General features: G+C 62.0%; 1 protein-coding gene across 7 annotated transcripts in view; it reads right to left on the bottom strand.

Moving 5' to 3' along the window:
- SOX13 (SRY-box transcription factor 13) overlaps positions 1-23,158 on the bottom strand; it is a 38,290-nt gene that overhangs the window by 13,444 nt on the left and 1,688 nt on the right. Inside the window, exon 1 of one of the 7 annotated variants that reach the window (XM_084497783.1) lies at positions 14,213-14,522. The exons of 1 other annotated variant lie outside the window; for it this stretch is intronic. The gene's annotated coding sequence lies outside the window, so the exon portion shown is untranslated. Of the gene's footprint in view, positions 1-1,888; positions 1,949-7,466; positions 7,549-8,139; positions 8,267-8,673; positions 8,743-10,271; positions 10,488-14,212; positions 14,523-23,158 lie in introns of those variants that run through there. 5 more of the 7 variants (XM_084497779.1, XM_084497782.1, XM_084497781.1 and 2 more) reach the window with 5 other exon arrangements.

Here is a 23,158-nt window from a genome sequence, read left to right as displayed (position 1 = left end):
TTTGCCCGGCGCTCAGCACCACGCAGGGACACAGCCTCCGGTGAGCCTGGCTGACAGAGCCCACCACATCCCACTGCACCCCAGAGAGCAGCACCCAAGCTGAAAAAAAAGGAGAAAATCAAAAAAAAAGAGGCAGCCGGAGCCGGCTCGGGGTGTAAACTGGCACGGGTCCACCGCCTTCGCAGCTCCGGCCCAAACAGATTTTTCCTTTAGCGAGACGAGTGACGGGATGGGTTTAAGTAGGGGAAAAATTAAGCTGCACATCAGGTGGAACTTCCTGGCCGCGAGATTTATGAGGCGGGGAGTGATCTCATCAGGGAAGCGGAGGAAACTCCGTCGCGCTGGAATTATTTAAAGCCCTGCGAAGCCCAGGGGGAAGCGGGCGCGGGGAACAGTCCCAGCGGCTGCCACGTGATGGGCAGGGGAGCGCGCCGGTCATCCCCGCTTCCTGGCCCTGGGACGAGACAGTCCGCGGGGTTTTTGTTGTTGTTTTTTATTTTTCCTTCTGGTATCAATAAGGAAAGGCTCGTGCACCAGCCTCGGCTCTGTAGCTGGATGCGTTTCTCACCCAGGTCGGCGTGAAAATGGCTTTAGCTAGCGCCGCGCCCCGCAGCAGGGGGACCAGAAGGGGACAACCGGTGGCATCAAAGGGGGGGGACCCGCTGCAACCCGGTCCTGGGGAGCAAGGAGGGCTCTGAGGGGGGCTGCTGGCTGCAGATGAGGCCAACCAGGGGGGGAGCAGCCCCTCCTGAGCCTTCGCAGAGCTCTGCACCCTGCACAACGCCGGCGGGAAGCCACGCGGCTCGGCGCAGCGGCGCTTTTGCACGCAGCGGCGCTCAAAGCGCTCTCGCTCACAGGGCTTTGAGAGCAGTGCTTTCCTCTGAAGGGCTACAAGAGAAAAAAAAAAAAAAAAAACCTCCCCTGCAGGTCTAAATCCTCCAGGGGAAAACATAAGCCCTGCAACCGTAATATTTTCCAAGACCCCTTTCCATGCCCTTCCTTTCTTCCCCTTTATCACAAGCCCAGGAGATAGCGATATCGAAGCATGTTAGCAAGATGTAGGGGAAACAGGAGGAGAGAGGAACTTTGAAGAACGTGTATTTACTCTTTCTTTACTTTTTTTCTGCACCAGAAATAATTTTTAAACACGCCTCCTCCTTCGCAGAATGTTTGCTGGTGGAGGGAGCAGCAGCAAACCTGACCCGCAGCACCGAGCCCGCACACGAGGCACCTGCAGGGCTGGCAGGATCAGGCCCACGGCCCCAACACCAGCATCCCACAGGGCAGAGGACCCTGCTGAGGTCCTCAGCACCTCCCCCAGACCCAGGACCCCTTAAATCCCCCTGCCTCCCCCTCCCCATCGATACAGCCAGCAGCCTGCTCAGCCGCCACCTCTCCCAAGGCAATCGATCTGAAGCGAACAATCCATTATGGGAAAGAAATTCAAGAAAAAGGGGGGAAAAAGGCAAATGAAGGAACCCTTCCCGTAAGGGGAGCAGAGCCAGGAGGCGAAGGCCGAGGCCAACTCACCCGGCACCGCGCTGCGAGCGCCGTCGCCCTCCTTTCCTTCGCAGCCTCTCCGCACCCAGGCGCGGCCCTGGGGCTTATCGAGGGGCCCGATCTCGGTGCACGTTTTGTGCAATTTCACTCACTCAGCATTTCCAGGCAGAGCACGGGGCACGTTTGACTCGACTTGTTCCTAAACAATACTTTCCTATCGCTCGCTGGAGGGGCGAGGACGTTTGACCCTTTTCCTCTCCGGCTCTTACCCCAAGGCACTCGCTCGGCTCACCCCGCACCAGAGCTGCGTGCCCGGGCACTTTAGGACCAAGGGTCCCCGGGCATGGCACGGAGCACGATGCACCCCCCTCTCTCAACCCTTGCTGACCTTCTCGTGCCATTTTCCACCTTCCATCCAAGTCATTTTTTCCAGCTGCCCCCAGGTTCAGAGGGGAATTCCCTCTGGGGGGAGGTCTGGTTGCCCCCGTGCTTCCCACATGAGCCAGGCTCACACGTGAGCACCCGAAGGAGCTCGGGGGCTCCTCAAAGGTGGCACCGAAGACAAAACCCCCACGTTCGCACGCTTCTGCCTGCTCCCCAAAACCCAGCAGCCTGCAGCGAGCCGGAAACCTTCGGTTTCACCTCCTGTGGCTTTGTAACTGCAGCAAACGGGTCCCTGAGCCCGAGCTGTGCTGGCTCCCTTGGCCACCGAGGCCACCTCGCCCTCCCCAGCTGCTGCCCGGGCTCGGGGCAGGGGCTGCCACCACCTCCCAGCTGCTGGGGCCGTTTGACATTTGGACAACAGATTTTTCCCAGCGTGACAGGAGCTGTCGGTGCCATGCCCAAAGACCCCCCCAAACCATCGCACCCTCGCTATTGGCAACCCAAGCCCCGATCCCACCGTGGTTCAGAGCTCAGCGGTCACGGCTGGCCGGGTCAGGATGAAGACCCCCGAGGAAAATGCTTTCGGCCCGGCTTCTCTCCCTTATTAGCAGCACCCAGGGTCGCTCAGATGCTGTTACTCTGATTTACGGGGTGGATTCAGGCCCCCGTGGTAAGGACTCGGCGGGGAGCTCGTCCCCACGCTGCTCCAGGTGCCTCCAGCAGCAGCAACGGGGCTCACGACACAGGGCTCAGTGCGAGAGAGAAATCAGAAGGGCTGGTTCGTGCCCCAAAAATGCTGCTATAATTGCTTCAGCTCGCCCCCATCCTGCTGCAGCTGCTGGGGTCCTTTACAGAGGGGCCGTGCGGCATCCCCCGTGCCCAGGGAGCTCACCCCGAGCACGGCGCTGGGGAAGAGAAGGGGACAGCTCATGGGGCTGACCCGGCCGAGCACTGCGGCTGTCCCCAGCTTGCAAAGTGTCATCAAGGCGGGCAGGGAAGCCTGGAGGGATGGGGACAGGGATGAGGATGGGGACTGGGCTCACACCTCCATGAAACCTCCTCTGCCGGGGTGCAGGGATCCGGCCGATGCCTCCCAGCCTCGCATTTCTACCGCCTCCTTCCCTCCCCGCTCACCCACCCTGAGCACGTTTTTTTTTTTTTTTGGAAGCTTTTCTGGCATGGGTTAAAACATCCCCAAAATTAACACCGGGGCAGCTCCCGGTTCCAGCTCATCACTTCTGAGCCTGCAGAGCTCCACAACCAGCAGGGAGATGAGCAAGCAGCCTGGGCGGTGGGGTGGGGGCACCGGCTAAAGGGCTCCAGCAGCCACCACCCCACAAACCGAGACCACCCCACCCAGCCGGGTTCGCGCCTCAGCCCTCTCCCCGGAGGAGATAAAGCCCACGAAATCCTGGTCACGGCAGAGAGATTTGGGGACGAGCCCTCCCTGCCCCGCCAGGATTATTTTCAGCGCACAACAACAAAAAAAAAAACAAAATGCAGCGAAGGGGAGAGCAGAGACTCTCCGGCGAGCAGCAGGCGGCTCTGCCCTGTGGCGAGGGGGTGTCCGATTGCCCCCAGCCACCCCCGTGTCCCGCAGCCCACAAGGGGCTCTTTGTGGCCGCGCAGCCCCGCTGGCACCTGTCCCCCCGCGCCTCGCTGTGTCCCCAATTCCCCTCGGGTCCCCCAGCCTGCAAGGGGTTTTGGCAGCCCCTGGCTCCACGTGCCTCGTCCCGGCTGGCTCCTGCACGGCTTAGCGGGGCTGGGAGCCCACATTTGCTCCGTGCACACACACACACGCTGTTTTTTTTTTGCAGGGGGTGCAGCTCAGGCAGCAGAAAGAGGCTGAGCGTGGTCTGGGGAAGGGGTTTTTAACGCTGCCAGCTGGAGCTGAGAGCGCTGCCGCTGGGCACGGGAAGGCCAGATACTGCAGGGATTGCACCCAGACACCCAAATCGCAGCCCAGGAGCCTCGGAGAGGGGCAAACACTGCCCTGCTGTGTTTGTGCCACGCAGCTACGGCTGGGTCCCCCGGGGGCCACCCTCACACTACCCCTCCAGCTCCGGGCATCCCTTCCCCAGAGCCTGTATCACAGTGAAAAAACTGAGCAGGAAAGCTCCTTCAGCCACTGGGGAATTCACCTGCCGAGCCCGTGGGGATGGCGATGTCCGTGTCCATGTCCGTGTCCGTGTCCGTGTCCGCTCTGCCAGCAAACCCCCCCCCCAAGCCGAGCAGCCCCAGAGGCAGCTCCTGTGCAGCCCCTGCCCCAGGGGACTCGCTTTCCGGCTGGGCGTGCAAGGTAGAACAATAGGGCCGAGCCCTCTATTGTTCCAGACAAAAGATAAGCCGGGCTCTGGCATTCCCCGACCGTTCCCCGACGGGCGGGCAGGCGGATGCCGCCCTGGGCCGGGGCAGGGCCTCGCTAAATTCCCCAAGCCTGGCTCCAGCAGCTCCTGGCAGGTGGAGAGGGGCTGCAGGAGGTGGCTCCCCCCTGCCCAGCTCACACCGGACCCGCTCCATCCCATAGCCAACGCCACCATCACCCTGCCCTGTGGGATTTGTCCCAGCCCTGCCCCGTCCCCAGTTTCTGGAGACCTCAGGATGCTGGGGACGAGCTGTGCACCCGGTGCTTTCCCAGATGTTTTTCAGCCCATGGTCCTGTCCTGTCCTGTCCTGTCCTGTCCTGTCCCCTTTTCTCTCCTCTCTGCACTTTTTCTCCTCTCCAGCCCCATGCAGCCCAGCACTAAGGACCAGTGCTGCCACCCCTGCTGCTCTCATGCTCACCCCGCACGGGACAGCGGGGACAAAGCCCCCTGCCAGCCGTGGGACAACGCCAGGAGGGACAGGGGGTGCCCAGGACCGGGGACGTGTCTCTGGCACAGCAGGGGCTGAGCGTGGAGCCCAGCAGCAGCCCGGGCTCTGCGTGCCCACTGCAACCCAGCGCACCGCCACCACCTACCTCTGCTTTATTTTCTGTTTTTTCTGTTTTTTTTTTCTACTTTTTCCCTGAACGAGGCTGTAAAACGGAGCCACCCTGCGCCACCAGCACCCACCCAGGAGAAAAGAGGAAGATACAAGGGCCCCATCGGGGAGACAGGCTGGCTGCTGTCACCGCGGTGCCGGAGAGGCTGCCAACGCCTCCAGGTGCTCCTCCCGACCTGTTCCTATTTCTTCCCAGGCTCCCAGACCACAATAACCCCATTTTGCGAGGGCAGAGAGGATCAAATGCCCCCGCTCTGGGCTCCCTGCTACCCCATGTTCTTTTAATTCTCCTTGTGTTTCATTTACAGCCTGACCCTCTCCTCCCAGCACACCCCGAACTGCCATCGGCCACCTTCGCCAGCCAGAATTAAAAAAAAATAACAACTCGGGCCAGCAGATTTTGGCCAGGACCACTGAGTGCGCACGGGGCTGCCCTAATGATGAGCCCCTTATCTCGATTTTCTCTGATAAGGCAGCCGGGGGGGAGGCTGCCCGGGCTCTGCAGCCACCAGGCTGCATCTTTTATAACGGTCACATGCCCGCAGCGGGCCTGGCTGGTAATGGAGCATTAAATTATGGCGAGGCAGAATTTCAAACATTTCGGAGCCATCTCCCGGGCGGCATTCTGCAGGGGAAGGGCCGCAAAGGGAGCGGGACGAGGCGGCGGGGAGGGCAGCGTAACGCCCGCAGCAGCGGCTTTCTCCCTCAAAACCGACACATTTTTAGCTAAAAGCGGCTGCAAACCTGTCCCGGCTCCAAGGTGCTGGTGCGGTGCTTGGAGGCGAAGGGGACACGGACGTTTTGGCAGTGTCCCCGTGCCCTGCTCCCCTCCAAGAGTGTGCTTGGGCCGACTCGCACAAAAGCCTTGTGGAAGCCAGGTCAAGCCGCTGCCTCCCCTGCTCATTTATTATTTTATTTTTTTTTAACTGCCCTGTCCGAGCAGCTGGGGCATCTCCGACGCCAGCCAGAGGTGCCCCCTGTACCTCCTCAGCCTCTCCTCTCCCCCACCGGTGCCAAACTGGTGGGACTGGGCAGACCAAAGGCCCTTGTTTCGGGGCTGGAGCGCTTCCAGCTTGGGACATATGGTCCTGGAGCAGGTGGGGACGGCGCGGCGGAGTGGGAGGGAGGCGGGGAGGGCTTCCAAGCCGCGGAAAATGTTCCCAAAGTCGATGCCTTTGGCCCCGCCAACTTTCCTCCTGCTGAAGGCAGCAGCGCTGGACGAACCCACGCGTTTCTCGCGCCGAGGAGCTCTGGGGGTACGGGGCACGGCCAGATTTGGCTCCTGAAGACAGTCTCCAAAAGGCACAGGACGGGGTAAAGGCACCGAGATTTTCCCCAGCAGGACTGTCACAAGCCGCCCGAATTTATTTCCCTTTCGTCTGGTTTCTACTGGGCTAAAACTGGGTGGAAACTGGTGATGCATCACGTAAAACTTTTTCAGCATCCCAAGTCTTCCTCCCCGCAGCACAATGAAACCCAAACCTCCAAAGCTGGTGACAAACAAACAAGCAGAGCTCGGGACAGCCCGGCGCTGCCTGGTCAGGGCTCCACGGACCCCCAGGCGGGGACCGCCCGACCCCCGGGCCACCGCGTCTCCGGCGAGCACAAGTCCCCCGCCAGCCCCTCGGCCAGCCCCAGCTGCTGTCAGACACACAAAACCGGGCAGCTTCGGCCCGTGGGTGTTTTCTAGCAGAGGGAAAACGAAACAAACATCTTTCATCAATAGTTCGCAGCTTGTAGCGATGCCACGCTCAGCAGCACGGCCGCACCAGAGGAGAACAAAAGAGGCCAGCGGGCTTCCTCCACGGCGTTGTCCAGAGCTGTAGGGAGCAACCGCCCTGCCCGTGAGTGGATTTTTGTTTTTGTTTTTGTTTTTCTTTTTTTTTTCCAATTATTATTATTATTTTTAAAAAAGGAAAAATAAACACGACGCGTTTTATTAGCCCGGCTGAGGAACTTTCAGGGCGTAAAAGCAGAGAGCGGAGCCGCGCTGACAGCGCACCCGCACCATCGGCCGCTGCTGCTGCTGCGCCTGCTGCAGGTTGGCCCTCCGGTGATAAAAAAAAAAAGCCCGGCTGCTTTCTGCACTCACCCGAGCACACACAAAGCCGGCCCGACACAAAACCGCGCTGTGCTTACAATGGGATGGAGCTGGAGCAAGCCGGAGCGCGGCTTCGCAGCGGCCACACAAAGCCGGACTCACGCAGGACAGCAGGCGGCTGCGGGCCACCGGTCCCCAAGCCCTCAGGTCCCCGTGGTGTGCAGGGTCAGAGCCCCGAGGGTGGCCGAGAACAGCCCCAAAACCCTTCCGAGGTTGCTGGGTTCAGTCCCAAGGCAGAGAACGGGAGGGATGGCGGAGACGAGACGGGGCCAGCTCGGGTGACCCGGCACCCACGGCACAGCGAAGGTCCCACACCCTGCAGACCACCCTCGTTGTGGGGACGCTCCGAGCCACCCCACAAGCTCATCAGCAAACTTCAAACCCCGCAGCCCCGAGGATGCTTCGTCCACGGGATGCAGCCCGGCCCCGTGTCCCTGCCCTCGCAAGCCCACCTGCAGCCGCGGGGGCTCCGAGCCCTGCATCGCCCCAACACGCTCACCTTGGGGGTGCAAAATGTGCCCTGCAGCGCGCTGCCAGCTCCCAGAGCCTCCCATCCCCGACCTCTTTGCAGCCTCGGTGGCGGTGCCTGGCCCCAGCGAGGCTGAGTTCCAGGAAGGCAAAGGGCAGTGAGAGCTGCAGGCTCGGGTGTGCGCCCCAGGAGCCCCCCAGCAAGTAACAAATACAAAAATAAACCCACTGAAAGGCTAGATTTACCGTGCCGCTGCGGCTGGGAGCCTCGCACTGAGCGCAGAGCCCTTCCTCTGCGTCCCATGGATGGATTAAATCCCCTCCAGCAAATAACAAGTTTACGATCTGCCCCATCCTCGCTCCGACTCGCGTGCCAGGGCACAGCTCCCCGGACATTTCGGCAGGGAGACAAAAAGCCCAGCTATTCCCCCCAGGACATCTTGCCTCCCCCAGCCCCTGGCCGGAACAAACTTTGCTCCCAGGGCTGTCCAGAGGAAGATTTGGGTGCTCCAATTTGGAAAGGGTAAAAAAGAAATAAAAATAAGCAAGCAGAGAGCAGGCATGCTGGAGGTAAGAGGAATGACAGCGCTTTGCTTCAGAGAGGAAAACCGTGCCCAGCAGTCCCAACCCAAAGCACCTTCCTCCAGAAAATACATTTAGCGAGGGATAATAAATCTGTAAAAGTTTCTGATCTCCTCTCCTACCTATTTCGCTGCTCGGCAGGGACTTCTCCTCCTGCACATGAGGCCAAAAGTGATGCCAGGGGGGAGCCCAGGCGTGCGCCCCGCGCCCCAGCGCCCGCTCTGCAGCCGGGGGCTGAGCAGGAGGGCAGCGAGGAGGGAGCTGGATGCTGCTGCGAACCCGTCGCTCGCAGCCGATTTCGAAAACTGCCTTTAGCCTGCCCACGTTTGTCAAAGGACAGCAGCTATTTTTAACACAAAGCCTCTGAAATCGCAGGCTTTCAAAAAAAATAAAAAAAAAATAATAATAAAAAAAAAATAAATACACTGTATCAGTGTCAACAGAATGGATTCTGCACAAAATTAAATTGAACTAAAAGGAAATTGCATGAATTACAAACGCGAGTTATTGGCTCAATAGAAGAGTAACTGAGTGATATTATCTGGTCTGTGCTATGGAGAAAATCACATTAGCTGAGCTAATGGTCCTTTTTCACTCCTAAAATCTATTACTCCAGATTTGCTTTGGAAGTCAAGTGTTTTCCGTGCTGAAGGTACCTCACAAGATGTAACTGAGACTTGAACAATACGCAGCCACGGTCTGTAATTTTTCCTGGGTAGCATCCCTCTCTGGCAAAGAAACCCTGCATAAAATACTGGAAATCATTAGGCTGAGGTGGAAAGAAGCAAAGCTTTGCATTTATTTGCGCATTTCGTATGAAAACCGCTCATTTACGGCTCCCCGGGGGATGCACCTCTCTGTTTGTCTCTTCCACCGCTAACTTTGCCCAAGTTTAACTCCCCCGACCCCACGCAGGGGCCGTGTCCCGCTGCAGGTGCTACCCAAGCCGAGGGCTTACCCCAGATTGGGGTGAAAACCCCAAAACCCCCGCAGCCCTTTCACAGCCCTCTCCACCATCCAGCAGCTGCAGCACGCCCCCAGCCCACACCAGCTCCTCTCCCTCAGCCCTCAGCGACCCAAATCTCCCCGGAACAGCCCCAAAACACTGCTCCGGTGTGCAGACAGGACCTGACACAGCTGCTGGGGAGGACACAATTTCGGTGCCGAGCTCCAGCCTCCGTGGGGTCCCAGCCAGCGGCACGCCGTGGCGCTCACCCCACTCCCCAGCGGGGCACTGCTGCTGCTGCTGCGGTTTGTCGAGGCACTTTGTAGGACCGACACCCACCCGTGTGCGGTACCACCGGCAAGTTTTCCTGCCCGGACTCCTAATTCTTCCCCGACGGTGCCGTGGGGACGCAGGGGAGGCCGGAGCGATGGTGCCACACGGCCAAAATCCCCGCTCCCCTCCGGCACCGCAGCAGCATCGCGTCCATCCCCTTGCAGAACAAGGGGGGGGGGGACGGGACACCCCCAAACCTGCACCCCCTCGGTGCTGCCGTGTCACCGACGCCCTCTGAGCAGCCCCAAACCCTCAAACCCCACGGGACCTTCAGGGGCACGGTGCTGGGCCCTGCCTGCAGCTTGGTGCGCGGTGTCCGCCTGTCCGGTGTCCGTCTGGCCGTGCCCAGCTGGGCGCTGACCCCCTCCCCAAACCCAGTGCCGTGTCTTGGGGGGGGGCGTTGTACCCCCCCAAAAAGCAGGGGGCAGCAGGGATGGGAGCTGTGCGCCCAGGGACGTGGGGACACGTCCCGCTGGGGAACCGGAGGAGAAAGCGGGGTGGGACGGGGGGGGTCCTGGGGAGGGGGCTTCAGATGGGTGACACCGAGCACAGGGGGGGGGATGCCCAGGGGTTAACCCCTTGCCTGCCAGCCCCGTGCCCGGGTGGGGGGGGAGAAAGGGGGTTCCGTGGTTTAACCCCTTCCCCGCCGTGCTCCCCCCTCGCCCCCGCACGGCTCTGCGAGGGGAGTTTGCGGCCCCCGAACTTGGCAGCGGGGAGGGGGCCGTGCGGGGAAATCCCCGGAGCCCCCTTTTCCTTTTTTAACCCTTCTGCTTAAAAAAAATCAGGGAGTTGTGGCGGAGGAGGAGGAGGGGTGGGGGGGTCCTGCCAGGCGGTCCCCCCCCAACCCAACCCAACAGGGACCGGGGACCACGACTCGGGACGGTGCCCAGCGCCCCGGGACCGTGCCCGTGTGCCCGTGTGTCCCCCCCCCACCCCAGGGGCTGTGCCCCCTGCCCCTGCCCCGGCTGCACTCACGGCTCCGCCGCGCTGCAGCGCTGCGCCCGGGTCCCCGCCGCTGCCGGTGCCGGTTTTGGTGCCGGTTTTGGTGTCGGTGCCGGTTTTGGTGCCGGTTTTGGTGCCGGTTTTGGTGCTGGCTCCGGTGCTGGTGCTGGCCCCGGTGCCGCCGTGCACGGCTCAGCTCCGCTCCATGTCCCCGGCGCCTCCGCTGGGAGCTGCCCCGGCGCCGGGCGGAGAGAGGGAGCGAGGAGGAGGAGGAGGAGGAGGAGGAGGAGGGATGGAGGAGGAGGAGGAGGAAGAGGAGGAGGGCCAGCAGCCCAGCCAGCCAGCAGCCGGCTCCGGGGCGGCCCCTCTGCCCCGTCCCCTCCCCTTGGGACCCCCCTGGCCCGTGAGGGGACCCACGCGTGACACCGCCGGCAGCCCCAGCCTGGAGTCCTGGGGAAGGGGGGGAGAGGAGATGGGGGCTGAGACCCCCCAGAGAACTGCGGGGCGCCTCGGCGGACACCCCCAGACACCCCCGTACCCCACATCCCACCCGCACGGGAGCTCCCACAGCCCCCACGCACGGTGACAGAGGCTGGACAAAGCGGGGGCTCCGTTTGTCCCCCCGTGTCCCCGTTCCCAGCGGGGACATCCCCTCCTCGTGCCCCGGCACCCCGCAGCTCCCGCTGGGTGCCACCCTGCTCCGAGCCAGGCGGCTTTTTGGGGACCTTTGGGGGTTTCATTCCGAAGAGGAAACCTGCAGAGGGCACAGGAGGCAGGAGGGGAGAGCCGAAAGGATGGTGTGGGAAGGCAGGAGGGGGACGGGGCACTGCAGGACCCCCGTGGCTGTGCCTGGTGCTCCGGGGACGCCACCGCCTGCGCCCCCCGAGGAACCCACGCTGGGAGCTGGAGGGCTCGGGGCTCGCTGGGGCGCACACGTGTTGCCAAACAGGGGCCGAAATCTGTACGGTTTTATGTCAACATCGGAGGGGAACTGTTTACGTTTTGCCAACAGGGAACATTCCCATTGACTCAAAGCCGTTTCCTCCCCCCCGCACCGTCGCTCTCCTCCATGGGAATTTCTTTTTCCCCGGCTTTGTTTGCAGCCCGGCCCAGGAGCACAACACAACAGCTCGGGCTCCGGGGACTTCCGTCTGCTCCCCGTGCAGCTGCAGCAGCCCAGCGCTCCCAGCAGCCTCTCGCTAACCATAAAAATGGGTTTTCAGGAGGGGTTTGGGCACCCAACCCTACTCCTTCCCCTGGGAAACCTCTGCAGTGACCGTCACAAAGAAATGAGCGGAGCCGCGGTGCCGAGCCCCTAGCCAAGCAGGACACCCACGGTGGGGAGAGCACAGAAGGAAGAGCGAGGCGAGAAGTTATCGGGGAGAGTTTCCCCCCTGGCATCCCCCCCAAGAGGACAAAGCCCAAAGCCCAGCGGATTTGGGAGCAGAGGCGGGCGGGCGGGTGGCTCTGCAGCTCTCCGACACGCTCCCATTTCACAGATGGCAAAACTGAGACCTGGAGAGCCGTGCAGCAAACCTGCAGCAGGGCAGGATGCAGAAGTGCCCCCCCCACACACACACACTATCTGTCCCCCCCCCACAGCCCCTCAGAAGCCCCCTGCCCACCCCGCTGGGACAACCAGCCCCGGCCACCCTGCAGGGCCCCCAGGAGCCGCTCCGGGGGCGGAGGGAGGCGCATCCCCCGAACTGGCCGGGGAAACAATTAACAAAGGGGCCGAGGACCAAAAAACTGAGCCAAAAAGAGGGAGCCGAGGCTTTGTTCGGGTCGCCATGGCAACAGCCAGGCCGGAGCAGCAGCCACGGACTTTCACTTTCCTTTCCTGCCCACTGGTGGCCGTGGTGGCCCTGGTGGCTCGGTGGCTCCCCTGCCCGGTGCCTGGCCACTGCCACCGGTGCCAACCTCACGGTGGTCCCCTGGGTTTGGCATCGCCCCCGGATGGGTGCTGGGAGGTGGGGGCCCAACCAGCCAGCTGGGGGGGGGGCAGCACCTCTGCACGCAGGGACCCTGGCTCCTCTCCTGCCCACGTCTCCTTTGAGCCACACCAGCTCCACCTGCATCATCTCCTCTCCAGGAGCATCCCCAGGATGGTGCAGGGCATCCCCAGGCACTGTGGGGCTTCCTCGGACCCCATGTGGCATCCCCAGGCCCCACGGAGCATCCCCAGGCCCCACAGAGCATCCCCAGACCCCACGGAGCATCTCCATGACCATTGGTACGAGGTGTCAGGATGGTGCAGGGCTGCTCCCCATCCCTTCAGCGGGCTCCCTTGGCTCCTGCTCCACCTCCCCCTACCTGGCAGCACCCGGGCAAGCCCCCAGGGCTGCTCCCCAGCGGTTCCTCCTCCAGCTTTCTGCTTTCCTCAGCAGAAGGAAGCTGGGACAATGGGTGGGGGGACCAGGAAAGCTGGCGGGGGCAAAGATCCCGCTGCCGCCGGCGCAGGGGGCACGGAGGGGAAAGGCACGGCCAGCGCTCGCCTTCCTTTTCCCAAGCCCCCCCAGCCCTCGGTGCAGCCCGCGGGGCCCCTGGCCGCAGGAGCGATGCCTCCTGCTTTGTGCTGGCTGCGAGTCCCGGCCTCCAGATCGCAGGATGCTGTTGACTGAGTCATGGAAATGGTTCAGACAATGGCTTGGCCCCTTCAGAACTGGCCGGAGGGGGCAAAGCAGGGAGAACAAATCCGACCTTGCTTCCTGCGCGCGGAAGCGGGCCCATTGTTTGCAAACGGGCATGTGCTCCGCTCCTCACCAGCCTGGGAAAGCTGCAAAACCAGCGCTAAACCGGGGGCAAAGCATCGCCCCCACGAGCTGCCCCGCGGCTCCCCCACCCCACGGCAATCTAGGAAAGACGGAGAGCAAAACACTGCCGCAGCGCTCGGCCAGCTCCGGACCCGGCCACCCCAAAAAAGTCCCTATCATGCCCAGAGAGTGGCCGGCCAGGGGGTGGGAGCGCTCCTGCAGGGCCAGCACCGCAGCCCCAGCTGTGCCGTGCCACCAGAGAGGGTTGGGAGCGAGCCTCGGGGACGCGCACGCGTTGTGGTCCGGCGTCGTGGGGGTGCGCGCACACACAGGCAGGCAGACAGACGCACATCTGCAGCCCATTAAAGCCCGAGCTGATATGACAATGCGAACGGAGGAGCTCAAACTCGCTGCAAACTCGGCGGCGGCTCCGGGGCTGTCCTCGCTTCACCCCACGGCTTCTCCGTCCCGCGGCCCACGGGGGGATGTGGCACACCAAGGGTGCTCCGTCCCTGCCCGTCGGCACCCGCCGCCTCCGAGGGAGCTCCTCGGTCTCCTCCCAGCACCGACAGATCTCAAACCGGGGGAATTCAACAGCTCCCCGTTCCCTCCTGCTCCCCATCCTCTCCGAAATAGGGGACACCCCCACCTGATGGCCTTGGACCACCTTTGTGCAACCCCCTGCACCTGCCTCCTGCGCAGAGCCCTCGTTTCCAGCCCACGGACCCAGGTTTTGGCGCTCAGGATGGGAACAGGGCTGGGCCACGGGGGAAAAAAACACCATGAAAAGAAGCCCCAAGCCCCCAGCTCCGAGCAGGGTGGTGGGTGTGCTCCGGGAATCACCCTACCAATTATTTCCACCCAAACACCACGATTTTTCCTTGCCATTTCCAAGGTGCTTCCAGCAGCCGGGCGCCCCATGCTGCCTTCCCGTGCGGCGCTGGCGGTGCCCTGCTGCTGCAGGGAGCCCGGTCCGCCCGCAGCTAACAGCCTCTAATCTGGGCGTAATAAATCCAAGATGCTCTGGGATGGCTCTGTGGGGAGAGCAGCCCAGTCCTCCGCTAGTGCTCAGAGAGAGCTCAGCAGAAAAAAAAAAAATAAAAAAATAAAAAATAACACAAAGTAAAACGGAGCAAATTGTGATGCTGCAGGAAAACAGAGCTGGGGGTGGGAAGGGGCTGCAGGCGCAGTTGGAGCCCGGCTGGTGCAGAGCAGAAATACCTGGGCAGGACGTTCAGGGACGGCAAAACCCCGAAGGGAAGGCTCCCTCGTGGCAGGCACGCACACGACGCTGCATTTGCTGGCTGTGCTGGTGAAAACCCCGGGTCTCGCCCTGCCCCGGCCCCCTCCCCTCCCACCGCAGCCACAAACCACGGGGGAGTTTTGGCAGCGTTTCCCCATCAGGTGCGGAGAGGAGCAGCCACCAGCAGCTCTCGGGGAAGGTGCATGGCCAGGGCAGGTGCTGGAGCACAGACCGAGAACGGGGCTGGAGCGGGGACACCTCCAGGGCTTGGTTTTTGGACAGCCCCTGGCACTCACCGGTGGTTCTCTCTCTCCCAAAACCGTCACAGCCCACCCCACGAGTAACCAGAACCCTGCTGGGGACTTTCAGCCCCAAATGGGGGATTCGATGGGGACAGCAAGCCAAGCAGCACACCTCTGGGGCTCTCCTCCCAACCTGAATGCCTCTGTTTTAAATCCAGGTGCCCAGTGGCTGGCCCTGTGGCTACGGCTAGCCACACACACAGCCCTGGCTGACAGCTCCTCTCCTAGGGGAAAGGGACGGGGTGGGGAGGACGCAGGCATCCTGGCAGCCTCGTGCAAGGTCCCTGCTGCCCGCTGGCACTGCTGGACCCCCGCAGGGGTCTGGGGAGCAGGCGGCCAAGGCCTGCAGCACCTACAGGCGATGCCGTGCCTGGGGCTGGGGATGCAGATGGGGCAGGGGGGATACAAATGGGGCAGGGGGGCTCCAGATGGGGCTGAGGGCTCCAGATGGAGCTGGTGGGGGCTGCAGGAGGAGAGGAAAGGGGTGCTGATGCCAAGCAGGCTGCCCTGCAGAGCAACAAGGGGAGCGGGAAGGGATGCCCGGACCACCCAGCGGGCAGGGAGGAGGCCGGGGGGCAGCGTGGCAGCACAGCCACGTCCCCAGGCTCCCTTCGCCACCCGGGAGCGCGGCGCTGGGGGCCGAGCCCATCAGCTGGGGTTCAAAGGCAGAGCCGGGCTCCCGGGGCCGCTGCTCCCAGGCTCCGGCGCCCTCCGCCAGCCCGGCTCCACCGGGGAGCGCGGCACCGCCCGTGCCACCCACCGGCCACCGGCCGGGACCCTCCGGCACAGCCCGACAGAGGGGCTTTTCTTGTCCCCCCTGCCTTTGTTTTCTATTTAGTGCTTTTGTTCTCCCCTCTTTGGTCCTTTGTTCCAGCTTGTCCTTTGTTCCGACGCCTTTGGTTTCTCGTCCCTTTGATGCTTTGTCACTCCCTTCATCTTGGTGCTTTGCTCTCTGCCCGGATTTTTAAGCTGGCGGTTGTTTTCTCTCCCCGCTCTGTGCTTGGCATTTTTATCCTTTCTCCTGCCTCGTCCACTCCTTGGGTCACATGGGCCCGGCCCGGATTGTCTTCAAATCCCCATTTGTCTTGTTTTGGTGCCTGGATTTCCCTGCCTTTATGTCCTTTCTTAAGAGACTCTCAGAGATTTTTTTTCTTCCCCTCACCGAGGAAAGGAGGGGGGGGATCGGGCTTAATTAATTAGCGAGCGTAATCTTTAGATGCGTGGCACTGCGGGACGTGTGGAGCATTATTACTAATCGCTATTATTGTTATTAGGATGTTAAGGGTTAGCGAGGGTTTAAACACCAGCTAATTGCAGCAAAGAGCTCCGGCTTGGAGAAATTGGATCGGGGGAACCTGGGCTGGTTTTTGGATGCCAGGCTCAGGGGAAGAGGCGCTGCAAAGGCAGAGGATGAGCAGAGGAGCTGCTGTCCCTACAGGGCTGCAGGGACCAGGCTGTGCTGACCCAGCCCCAGGGGTGCAGGGCTTTAATTTTGGGGGAGCAGCCACTGCTGCACTGTCTTGAGGCGCTGCTCACGGCACGTGCGTGAAGGCGACCGCAGCATCAGATAGCGGGCGGTCAGGCCTGGGAGCCGTTTTCCTTTCAGAGCAAGTGTACGACACTTGCTTCGCTTTGATTTAATGCCCCAAATATTTCCCCTCGTGTTTTTTTGTTTTTTTCCCCTGCTGAGGTGGTGGCGCTGGGGCTTGGGTCAGGTAGGAAGCGGCCGGGTGCAGCCCTGCTCGCTGCAGCATCTCCGCTCGTGCTGCCAACAAAAATCGGGGCTCCTGCCTCCCCAGCCCCCAAATAACACAGCAGCATCCCCCCCCCGGGCACGCTGCATCCCCAGCATCTGCATCTCGCTGCAGCACCAGCTGTTAGGGGGGAGGAAGCAGCCCAAGTTAGCAACAGGATGCGCCCTCAGATAACGTGATCGATATCAGCACGCAGCTTTTCAAGTCGGCGCTGAGCCCCCCCCTGCTCAACTGGGTGTCTCGGGAGATCGGCACCGATACCAGGTCCCTTTGCCTCTGTCTTCACAACACCCCGAGTTCTCCCCTCGCCAGCCACTTACAGTAACTGGGTGACGTCCCCGTGGCTTCTGGCGGCGTAGGAGGGACGGGTTTCCGAGCACGGGACCGGAGGGAAAAGGAGAGGCGATGCCGGGAGAGTGCTGGGAGCTGGTGGGATGTCACCGGGGGGCTTTGGGGACATCGCTCCCTGTCCACAAGGCTGGGGCAGAGAGCTGCAGGCTGCCTGCTTTGATAACGGACCCTGCTGTACCAGTAAGGCCATAGGCAACACCAGTAGGGCCGCAGGCAGCACCAGTAAGGCCGCAGGCAGCACCAGTAGGGCCACAGGTAGCACCAGTAGGGTTGTAAGCAGCACCAGTAAGGCTGCAGGTAACATCAGTAGGGCCATAGGCAGCACCAGTGAAGCTGCAGGCAGCACCAGTAGGGCTGCAGGCAGCACCAGTAAGGCCGCAGGCAGCACCAGTAAGGCTGCAGGTAACATAAGTAGGGCCGTAGGCAGCACCAGTAAGGCTGCAGGTAACATAAGTAGGGCCGTAGGCAGCACCAGTGAAGTTGCAGGTAGCACCAGTAAAGCCCCAGGCAGCACCAGTAAGGCCGCAGGTAGCACCAGTTTGGGTTGTAGGCAGCACCAGGAGACAAACTGGAAGGCCCTGCAGAAGGGTTTTCCAGGCCCGAACTGCCCCAGACCTGCACCAGCTCCACCGAAAGCCACAAACTCCCTGGAAAGGGCTGGGAGAAGCTGCCCGAGGGCCGCCCTGGCCCGGGGCCCGCTGCTGCCGGGTGCCAGCAGTGGATGCTGAGGACAGCAGCGGCCCAGCAACCTGATGCGCAGCCACGAGGCAAGACAAAGAGGGCCCAGAGCAGAGCCCCAGCCCCGTCAGCTCTGGCAGCACCAGCGCAGCCGCCTGCCAACCCAAGGAACACGAGAGAGAAGGGGAAAGCGGGCGGCAGGCCAGCTGGCAGGGGGCTGCGCGGCCACTCGCCCCTGCCCGCCCCGTCCAACAGCTCCACGCCGGGCACAAACCTCCTCCTGGGGGTCTGCAGGCTCCAGGCTGGGTGTTACGGGATATACACGCCCTCCTACAGAGCTGTGACCCCACAAATTGCCGCCCCAAGCGGTGCCATCGCCTTGCTGGGTGTCCCTGTGTGGTCCCAGAGCTGGGGAGCGCCTTGGTGGCACCCACGTCCCCACCACCATGTACCCGATGTCCAACTCTTCAGAGCTGAGGTACAAAAGCAACGAGGACAGGCTGTCTTTCTGCCCTGAAAAAATAAAAGCTCAGGGTGGATAAACCCTGGACGTGAGCACCCCGAGGTGCCAGCGATGCTCCCAGGGGTGCCAACCCTGCCGGGAGCACACAGACACGGTGGCCCCGTGGGATGCAGGAGGCAGCCCCAGGCGATGCTCCTCCAGCACCACGTCCCTCACCACGGCTCGTCCGTCTCAGCCCCGGCTTTCCCCTCGCCCCGGCCGGCTCTCCGAAGGGCCCAACCTGTTTTTATTACAGAGCTGGCACCGGGAAGGCAAAAAAAAAAAAAAAAAAAAAAAAAATAGAACCAAACCCCCCTCATCTCTCTATCTGCAGCCATGCAAGGAATATTGTTCAGCGCCGCACAAAAGCATCCCTGAAAATAGAAGCGCCAGGGCCAGGCCTGCCAGTGGCTGTGTGAGATAACGTCTACTTGCAAACAGTGTGCCTTTGTGCCGCTGTCACTGTCCCCATTGTTCAGGAGCCTATTGCCTCGGGGATATTGTTCCCTTCTTTTGTCTCAGCCCGGCTCCTTTTTGTTTGACTTTACTTACCATTTCATTCCTCTCCTTTGTGCCGGGGTTCTTTCTTTTGTCTCTCTCTCTCTCCCTTTTCTCTGTGTGATTTGTATTTAGCAATTGTTCCCGGCCCATTGGAAACACAATGTGCTCGGGGCTCTTTTCTCTCCTCCTTTCATTACCTATTCAGGTGGGCTTGGCTGCCGGTAGGTAACCGGGAGGAGAGGGGGCTCGCCGGGCTCCACGCAGCCTAGGCTGGAGCCTGGCCATGCTCTTGGGGAAAAAGCAAGGTTTTTGGGGTCCCTCGGGGACCACCAGGCTGGGCCGTGCCCGTGATGAAGGAGAATGGGGCAAAAAGACAAATTGGCTCCATGCAGACCGTGACCACTCTCCACTCTTAGCAGAGGGCTGTGGACATGGGGACCTCGCTCAGCCGCACACTGCGCCCCCAGCACCGGGGTGCCGCAGCCCGTTTTGGGGTGGGGATGTGCCCTTTGATCCCAGGTGGCCCCACACAGCTTTGGGGGAGCACGGAGCAGCTGCAGGCCTGGCCCTGGCTCCTTTGGGGAGGCAGAGGAGGAGAGCAGAGGGGCCCAGGAGTGGCTCTGAGGTCCCCAAGGAGCCCTGCAGGACAGCGGGGACCCCTGCGCCCCGTTTCCTCCGTCCCCTCACACCCCTTCCCTAGGTCCCCGTTCCCACGCAGCGTTTGGGGTGCCTGCAGAAGGGTTTTGGGGACAGGGGTGGTGGTTGTTTCTCCCCCAGGAGGCGGCGAGGCCACACCAGGAAACCTTCAGAGAGCAGCAGGGGCTGACAAGTGGCCATCCCTGGAGACAACAAGGTCCCGTTGTTCTCCGGGGCTGGGGCTGTGTGACCCAGCGGGACTTTTCCATCCCCAAGCCTGCCGAAGCCCCGAGGATCAAAGCCTGCTGGAAGCCGCTTTCCTCCTCCTCTCAGGCACGACCCACGAGGACCGGGAGGCTCCGGGACCCCCAGGACTCTCCCCACAAAGCAGGGAGGGACGGGAGCCGTGGGTGCAGGACGGGAAGGGGGGCGCGGGGTCCTTGGGGACGGCACAAGCCCCCGAGCCCAGCCGCATCGGGGCTGCGGGAGGAGGCGCAGGGGGCGTGCCTGGGAACCAGCGAGGCAGACTGGGGTCTATTGTCTCATTGTTACGGCTTCAAAGGACAATGGGGCATTGTTGTCTCTGGGGATCCCATTGTTTGCTTTCGCTGCAGATCCCAGCCGCGCAGTGGATGGAGGTTTCCCGAGGGCCAGGCAGGCTCCGTGTGTGGGACACTAAATAACGAGGCAGGCATGTTTCCTTCCCACCCCCCTCCTCGCCACCCTGCCCCAAAAGGCACGGCGCATTGCAGCATGCGTGTGCCCACACAGGCCAGGGCACGACACGGCACAGCACGGGCAGGGGCACCAGGACCACCCAGCCGAGCAGGGAGCAAAGACAAAAAAAAAAAAAAAAAAAAAAAACCAACCCCAGCATTTAGGAGGGGAATTCACCAGGCTCCCCTAACGGAGCTGCCAAGGGGACCGGGGTGCCCCAGCCGCAGCCGCGCTGCGTTCCTGCTGCCCTCCTGGGAACGTTTGCTGGGGGTCCCTCTGCACCCGCAGGAGATGGGTGAGGGGGAGCGGTGCCTCCTCGCAGCCCGCAGCGTCCCCTAAACGCCAAAATCCCCCAGGGACGTGGAACCAAGGGCGCTTTGCTGCCCCACCACAAAGCCTGACGTCTCCATCGGCACCTTGGGGAAGGACGGCGCAGCCCCGGCTCCTTCCCCTGCAGCACCCCAAGCCCAGGAGCTGTTTGCACGGCTCCTGCCCGTTTAAAACGAGACGCGGGTGCCATGCAAAGCTGGGCAACTCATCCCGCTCCCCCCTGCTCCCCCCGTTCCCTGGATGGCAGCCCTCACACCCTGGGGCTAAAAGGATGTGCGAGAGCCACGCTCGGACCAGCTGCTGCCGAGCATCTTTCCCCACTGCCCAAATGCACCTGGGTGCTGCCGGCCGCCAGCACAGCCCCCGGCCCCTGACACCCCCCCCCTCCGGCCCCTCAACCAAGGGGGACAAATCCCACGGAGGGGTTTGGGGCACAGGACAGAGCGGGGCAGGCAGCGGTGGCCTCCGGCTCAGCCCCGAGCTGCTGAGTGCTTCGAGGGGAGCTTCAGGCTGTGGTAATGCCCCCGCCGACCACGCTCGGCTTCACAAGAGCGAAGAAGGGGGTTTGGGGTTACCAAAGAAAGGGAAGCAACCGCAGCTAACGAAGGGGTAAATTCAGCTCGGCTTGGGTTGCTGATTTTGTCGTCCTGAGAATTGCCCCTGCTACCAAGCAGCAGAGGAGGTGGACCCGGCCTCTCCCCCGCCTCCAAGTCCTGGGAAAATCACCGAGGAAGCTGAGGATCCGTAAGGGCTGCTAGGGAAAACCAAGCACGGTGTGAAGGGAGACACCAGAGCTCAGCCCTGACCCCCTGCATGCCCCTAACCCGCTCCCCTGGGCCTCACATCTCCGCTGTGCCAACCCCACAGAGCCCGGACCCGCTGGGTGCTGACGGTGACCATCCCACGGGGGCTGCACCCCACAGCCCTGGGGAGCGCTGCTGCTGCTTCGGCTGCTTCAGCTGCACACCCCTGGCTCCTCTGGGGATCCTCATCCCCCAAAATTGCCACCCCGGGGACCGTCCCCAGCCCGGGCGCCCCGTGGACACCGCAGCAAATCCCGTCCTGCACCGGGGGCTCGCTCGTGCTCCCGGCGAGCCTCGCTCACACAAGCCCAGAGGTGCACACGGGCGCTCTCTCCCCCTCGAGCAGCGCCGTTTCCTCTCAGATAAAGAGTTCCTGCCGCAGCAGCCCCCCTTTCCCTCTCCCCCCCAGACTCGCGCGTGCCTCGCGCGCCCCTTTTCGGAGCCCACCTTGGGCTCCGATATTATCTCACTTCCTCGATATATTAGCTCTGCTGTTGATTTACGATAAAGGATTTGGGCTCCAAAACACCCTGCCTCGGGGAGGAGGCAGCGGCGCAGCCAGGCTCGCCGTGCCCCAGCTGAGAACGAAGCCTTTGAAGGGGCGGATGCCGGTACCCGCCGTGAGCCCGTCTCCCGTTGGCGCTGCCCCTCGGTCCCCCCCTGACACCTGCACGAGGCGGGGAGCGGAGGGGGCTCCGAGAGGCTGGGGCTGCAGGGAGGGGGGTGCTGGTAGGGCAGAGAGCGGCTCTGCAGGTGGCTGAAGGGCACAGACAGAGCACAGGGGGGGGCACGCTGGGGGGCACCCAGGGGTCTGGGTGAAAGGCTGAGGGCAGGCGGGGTGCTCAAAGCGCCCCTCTGCTTCGGAGCATCCTCATGCACAAAAAAAAATATAAAATAAATAAATAAATAAATAAATAAATAAATAAATAAATAAATAAATAAATGCAGCTGAGCTCTGGCTGCTTTGTGATGGCAAAAGCCTCACCAGCGGGTCCTGGTTTACTTCTAGCTGGGGTTAAAAAGCACCCCGGGAAGCAGCTCCTCGGCTCTGCTGCGAGCACGTACCCCCCGACCCAAGCACAAGGAAGCGTCCCCGGAAAAGGGCTGGGTTTGGGGAGCAGATTGCCAGGCAGCAGGAGAGCTGCAGAGCCAGCAGGACGGAGCGCAGCGCTGTTCCACTCGGCCGAGGACATCGCAGCACTCCATCAGCCACCAGCCCCCCAGGGGACTATTAGATATTGCTCCTGTTTTGCAGACGAGAGACTGAAGAATAGCAGATAAGGGGAAAAAAAAAAAAAAAAAAAAAAAAGCTGTAAAGCAGCAGCCAGGGCAGGACAGGTGGGAAAGCTCAGCCCTGCTTTTGAAGCTCTGTGTTTGAAGTCCTCGCAAGGAGGCAGAGCCCTGCTGCAAAGCTGAGCCCTTAGCACTTCTCGGGTGGAACAGGAAAAATCCAGAATGGGACCCAGGCACCCTGAGGGTGAGCAATAAATGCTCGTGTGGGAGTGAAAGAAACTGCCCCAGCCCCGTGGTAGCTGGAGGTTTTGTTTTACCGTGCCCCTGCCCCAAATCCTGCAGGGAAACGCCACCCTGAGCGAGGCTGGGCAGGGAGATCTCCGTCCCTGCTGCAGGAGGAGCCCCAAACCACCGCTATCTGCGTTGATAAGCTGCCGAGGAAGGAGCAGAGCCCAAAGACAAGTGCAGGAAACTCGGGCTTCAATATTCCAGCTCCAGGCAGGGAGAAGACCCCCTGCAGGAACGGGGCGAGGGAGCTGGCTGCAGCACCTCGAGCCGAGCTCCTTCCAGCCTTGGGTGCAGGGGACGAGGCCCCGGCAAGAGGCAGCAGCAGCAGCAAGGGGCTGCAGGGAGGCAAAGCCCAGCTCCTCGCACGCAGGGGCCTGCTGGTATGCGAGGCAGCGGAGCAGGGGGGCGGGCGTTGCTGCTGCTAATGTGGCAGAGTCTCCCCGCTGAGGGCAGGCAAAATGCCCATGACTCATTTTTCCAAGAGCCGTGGCAAACAATAGGAACGATGCCCCTGGTGGGTATGAATGTGAAAAGGCACGATGGGGGGGCAGCCATGCTGGGCACCTTGTGTGTGGGCTGCCAACGGAGGGTACTGCCACGAACAAAACCTGCTGGAGCCAGTTCTTGGCATTGTGTACGCTGAGAAGCCTCGGACGAGGGCTTCGGGGAGGGGGGGAGAAGGGCAAAACGGCTGCACGGCCACCCCCTCTCCCCAGGCAGCGGCTCTGCTTTTGATGGACACTAGCCCGGTTTTATTAGCCATGGAGAAAAACAGAGAAAAAGGTCCCAAATTATCCCCTCCCCACGCAGAACCGGACCAAAAACATGC

This window comes from Aythya ferina (assembly GCF_964211825.1).
Source record: "Aythya ferina genome assembly, chromosome: 25".
In the NCBI taxonomy this organism is placed as follows: domain Eukaryota; kingdom Metazoa; phylum Chordata; class Aves; order Anseriformes; family Anatidae; genus Aythya; species Aythya ferina.
Note: the sequence above shows the minus strand (reverse complement) of the source record. Positions and strands in the feature narration are given on the sequence as shown.